Source organism: Anneissia japonica, unplaced genomic scaffold, assembly GCF_011630105.1.
Source record: "Anneissia japonica isolate Jap-2015-1 unplaced genomic scaffold, ASM1163010v1 scaffold287829_len2072220_cov186, whole genome shotgun sequence".
NCBI classification, from domain to species: Eukaryota; Metazoa; Echinodermata; class Crinoidea; order Comatulida; family Comatulidae; genus Anneissia; species Anneissia japonica.
This window is the reverse complement of record NW_022716075.1, coordinates 1,030,923-1,036,633: the sequence shown is the minus strand read 5'-3', so window position 1 is coordinate 1,036,633 and position 5,711 is coordinate 1,030,923. Positions and strand designations below refer to the sequence as shown.

The window sequence follows — 5,711 nt, the reverse complement described above, 5'->3', positions numbered from 1 at the left end:
TATATACATATACATATATATATACATATACATATACATATATATATATATATATGTATACATATATATATATATATATATACATATATATATATATATATACATTTATTAGGATACAGTTATACATAAATTTTCAACGTTACATTCCTATAGTTTTGGGACAAATGTTTTTACACTAAAAGATTCTAAATATATAAATACATGTAGGCCTATATTATGTATGTATAGACAAACAGATGTTAGTGCACACTGTCTGAAACGCATGAGATTGATAAATAATCTTGAAAATGAAAAAACCATGTATTCTTGTCATCATAATTATTACTTATGTTAATAATTGTTATAATATCATAGGTTTTATTAATTATTATGTTAGTGTATGTATGATTTGGTTTATATAGACCTAATAAGGAGTTATTATATAAAGCGACATTGTACCTTTGCACTTTTCAATATTTCTGTTATAAATACGCTTTCCACACGACGGGTGTCAACACGATGAATATTCACACGATAAATTGAAATTTGTCTTAACAGTTTTAATTATAGGTTCCGATTATGAATTTCCACTCAAAAACTATTTCCATATAATCTATGGTAGCTTTAACTGGGTCACAGTATTTTGAGCACATTGCCTGAGTCATAACAAGCTTACATTATGAATGTTGGTTTTGATTGCTGATTATAAATTATTATTGCTTTCTCCACTACCGAAATAGGATTATTGTCACGCTATCTGAAATTTTAATGTGCCAAATGTGCGAAATTTGAGAGGGCAAAAACTAGAAGTTGTCATTATGAAAACAATAATTATAAAATGTTGTAAATAACCCCTAGAATAAGAATGATATGTAATAATAATCATCTGTAAATGACGAAGACGTGTGATAGCAAAAGAGATGTGATCGTACATTAGTTGTGCTTAGGTCATTGGCCTAGTACGAGTCGCACCACATCATGGCCAACACAGGAGAGAATTCTTCTGTGTAGTTTGAATTAAACCAGTATCAGTAGTCCGGATTCGTTCGGACTATTAAGCAAAGAAAACTTAGATAATAGTACCTTATTAAATTAAGCAAAATTAGTTTTTACAGTAGATGTAAATAGTTTTACATTATTCTTCGCTGTCATATTGGATGAATACCATGAAATAAAAAGTCCTAACGGCATGTAGCGATCATCATATATGCTGAATATTTTAAAAAGATATCTATATCCCTACATCACGAAATTCGGTACAGGCACTTAATTCTTGAATTAGACTTAACATGAATTCATTACTATACTAAATTCATGGCGCAATACCGAATACAGAATTTTACAAGGCCTCCCACATTATCGAAATAGACCTGTACAATAACTCCGGCTTGAGCATTAATCATCCGTAGGACGTGCCAATCTCACGGACGCAGTGCTGTATTTCAATATTAAAATAATGTTTAAACATAATGAAAACATCATAAACTAAATTACCAAAATAGGCATATCTTAACAAAACCTGGAAGTTTCCGTAGGCCTACTGCAATAACAATGCATATATGTAAGCCTACTGTAAACAATATATATATTATTTTTAAGGCCCAGGTAATCATTATCTAAATAAATAATACATACATTTTTTTCCAGCGTATGTGGTTGAACTTCACTTAGAAAGATTGGTTTACGTTTCTGAGCGGTCTGTCATTTCTTAGCAAGCATTTGTCATCTTTTACTCGAATTATTGTGTCTGTAGATACGTTTACTGCCTATGAGGTTTGCATGTGGAAAATCACGATCCGTAATACACAGACATATCCTACCCACATAAATTACTTGTTGCTCGGAGCTGTTTTGCATAAATAAAAGCGAAATATGTATTTATCAACAGTAAAATGCCATTCCGTTGAATTTATTGCCTGGAACGAGATAGAGCGCGGCGGGTAAAACAATGAGGACCAAGCTATTGTAATTACAGCCCCTGTTATCTGCATATAGATGAACTGCCAAAACGTGATAGATATTACCAGTATTGATAAGCATTGTGACACTAGAACCTAATCCATTGAATTAGGTCTATTTACACAAATCAATAAATAACCAGAGCCTACCTTTTAATGAATCATTGCTTCGCTATAGCTATTTAATATGCACTGTCTCCCGATAACTGTCTGAATATTAGCATCGTTCTATTATTAATAAATGCAAGCATTCGATAGGAGGTGTAATTTATGAAAAAAACATCAGAAAGAGGCCATCATATTTTGTAAACAATAGAAAAAACTTAATATATTGTATTATTGAAAATAATAAAATGTTTGGTTTTCCTTGTTTTTACTATTTCAATCTAGTGTTATCACTGGCTAATTTTTTCTCATTTGTAATTTAATGGTCAATATGATAAAGTACTGTTTTATCCTCAATCAAAGTCATCAACATCATCATCATCACGATGTTCTTCATCAACGTCATCGTCGATAGCATGATTTTAGTTCTTCATTAACATTTTCTTTATTATACATTTAAAGCCATGTATTTAAAATTTGAGATAGGGCTAATAAACATTTTTTCATTCATTCATTTATTCGGTCAAAATCAACATACAAATCACGGAAACTTCATAAACTTGATAAAAAAGATAAAAAGAGATGTCGCAAAAATAGCATGAAATTGAGAACAATTTGAAACAAAATTATTATTAAATTAATATCTTTATCATTATTATTGATAGTTATGTTATTATAATGATATTATTACTGATATTTTTATCAATACAGTAATTTTATTATTACTTATTATTATTAATTATTATTATTTACAATTATTTCTATTAGTTTTGTCAGCCATTAACTTGAAATCGTTTAATTACTAATTTACCCGTATATCACAAAAAAAAAATAATAATATTTTTCTACGGAGGACAAATGGGCCGCGCCAGGGAGAGCCCAGAACCCTTCAAAGGAGGTCCAGAGGCACGTACGGCAATATGTATATTATTATGTTATGTGTATACACGTTTACAATGAGATCCGGTGCAAATGTAGTACAATTGTTTATCAGTGTGATTAATCTGCTCAATAAACAATTTTAATTACTTGTGCAAATATAAAGATGTGGGTAACCCACTGCTATGTAGGCACTCTTTAGGCTAGACGCGCCTAGACGGTTGGAAACGACGATCGAAGAAAAACGGTTAAGCAAGCCAAGGACTTCGCTAACTTCCATTCCTCAGTATTAAAATCCTTCCAAAACTTTCTTCCAGCTTATCTCTGAAAAGATTGTAACATTTCGTCTGCAGTTGGCTCAACATGAATTACACAGGAGCCAGTGAGCTTCCATGACGGCCTGGGCTCGGACATGACACGTTGTTGTTTGTTGTTATTTCGCGACGTCATCAACGAGTACAATATATCCATTATCCACCATCAACTAAACTGCCTTAAAGGGAAAAAAAATTGGTTCGTGTGGGAATCGAACACACAACCTCCATGTTTGCTATTCATTATCCACCATCAACTAGACTGCCTTAAAAAAAAAAAGAAACTGTCTCGTGTGGGAATCGAACCCACGACCTTCAAAAGAAAAAATAAAAATATAAAAATAAATAAAAAAAATTTAAAAAAAAAAACTTGCCCCGTGTGGGAATCGAACCCACGATCGCCGAGTCTACTATTCCTGATCCAGCATAACTAAGCGGAGGGAGGTAAACCGCGGCCCCTAAGCCTTAAATGCGATAAACCTAGTACCCCACCAAGTACCAGTTAGTCAACTCTGATTCTACTAGAAAAAATTCTTCGTATATATACACTGCAGGTTAATATTACGCATGGGCCAAGAGGGTTTTTTTTTTTTGTCTAAAAGTGTAGAATTAAATTTATAATCGATTTTTGATTGTTACCATCTCCATAACTTACGCACTTTTTTTTAAATAGACAAAAAAGTTTGAAAAATTCATTATGCAAATTAGAAAAAAAAATAAACTAATCATGTTACGGAAAACCTGGTGGTTGTGTTCAATTCCCACACGAACCATTTTTTTTTTTTTTTTTTTTTTTAAGGCAGTTTAGTTGATGGTGGCAATGAATAGCAAACCTGGAGGTTGTGTGTGCTATTCTCACACAAACCATTTTTAAGGCAGTTTAGTTAATGGTGAATAATGAATAGCAAAACCTGGTGGTTGTGTGTTCGATTCGAACCATTTTTTTTTTTTTTTTTTTTTTTTTTGTCCTTTTTTTTTTTTTTAGTCCGACGTCGGTAAACGTTTGAAATTTACAACCTCTAACCAACGTCGGCCCAACTTTTGTCACCAACCTCCACTAAGGTTTACCGACGTCAAGCCAACAAAGTACCGTGACGTTGGGACAACGTCCATAATCACATCCTAATATTTATTACAACCTTTTACCAACGTCGGACCAACAGTTGTAAACAACCTCCATTTCAAACGTTTACCGACGTCGGGCCAACAGCGTTCTGTGACGTTGAGACAAGGTCTGTAATCACATTTAATATTTACAACCTCTGGCCAACGTCGGCCCTACGGTGGTAACCAACGTCTATTTCAAACGTTTACCGACGTCGGGCCAACAAAGTACTATGACGTTGCGACAACGTCTTTATTACATCCAACATTTACAACCTCTAACCAACGTCGCCCCAACGGTTGTAACCAACCTTCACTAACGTTTACCGACGTCGGGCCAACAAAGTACTCTGACGATGCCACAACGTCTGTTATCACATCCTAATATTTACAACCTCTAACCAACGTCGGGCCAACGGTTTTAACCAACCACCATTTCAAACGTTTACCGACGTCGGGCCAACAACATACTGTGACGTTGAGACAACGTCTACAATCACATCTAATATTTACAACCTCTAGCCAACGTTGGGCCAACGGTAGTACCCAACCATCTGTTTAGTAGTTTGCCGACGTCGGGCCAGTAACAAATCGTGACGTTGTACCAACGTCCGTAGTCAGACTGAATATTTACAACGGCTTACCAACGTTGGGACGACATCGGAAAATCGACAAATATATTCATACTTTGGGCCAACGTGAAATTCCAATGTTGGTGTGACGTTACCTCTCCGACCAAATTTTGCAACCAAACACCAACGTCGTACCCACGTCAGATATCCGACCCCGACGCTTGCCAATGTTGGACCAACGTCGCTTTGCTAGCTGGGCCAATGCCGAATTTTGGGCACGGTAGGGTAGTATGTTGTAGTGAAGAATTGCGCCACCTATTGAAAACAGATTTAAACCGAAAGCAAAACACACGCCACCCAGGTTGGATGCAGGTTTCGTTTGATGTACCGGTAACTAACTAATGAACCATTCTGCTGTTTTGACTAGTAATATGCCTACGTATCAATATTGAATCGTGAGCGTGTTTAGTACACATATTATACTATTTAATGGCCTGCGTGAGATCGCGTTGTTTCAAATTTTAAGTTGCAATCCATATTTACATTATCTTCTACTTCAAGGTAGGCACATGCCTTTTTACTATATATATAAGTGTTCTACAGTCTACATGCCTTGTTGTCATAATTTTTTGTTTCAACGACTTATATATACATATATATGCTGTCTCTTATACACATCTAGATGTGTATAAGAGACAGGTACTATGACGTTGCGACAACGTCTTTAATTACATCTAATATTACAACCTCTAACCAACGTCGGCCCAACGGTTGTAACCAACCTTCACTAACGTTTACCG

General features: G+C 34.7%; 2 protein-coding genes across 3 annotated transcripts in view; one reads left to right on the top strand and one right to left on the bottom strand.

Moving 5' to 3' along the window:
- Positions 1-2,126, bottom strand: part of LOC117109599 (ras-related protein Rab-13-like) — an 8,140-nt gene extending 6,014 nt beyond the window's left edge. The window contains exon 1 of one of the 2 annotated variants that reach the window (XM_033251980.1): positions 2,088-2,126. The gene's annotated coding sequence lies outside the window, so the exon portion shown is untranslated. Of the gene's footprint in view, positions 1-1,614; positions 2,003-2,087 lie in introns of those variants that run through there. The other variant, XM_033251979.1, reaches the window with a different exon arrangement.
- The window catches only part of LOC117109601, a 13,831-nt gene that overhangs the window by 2,193 nt on the left and 5,927 nt on the right, over positions 1-5,711 (top strand). The window lies entirely within an intron of this gene.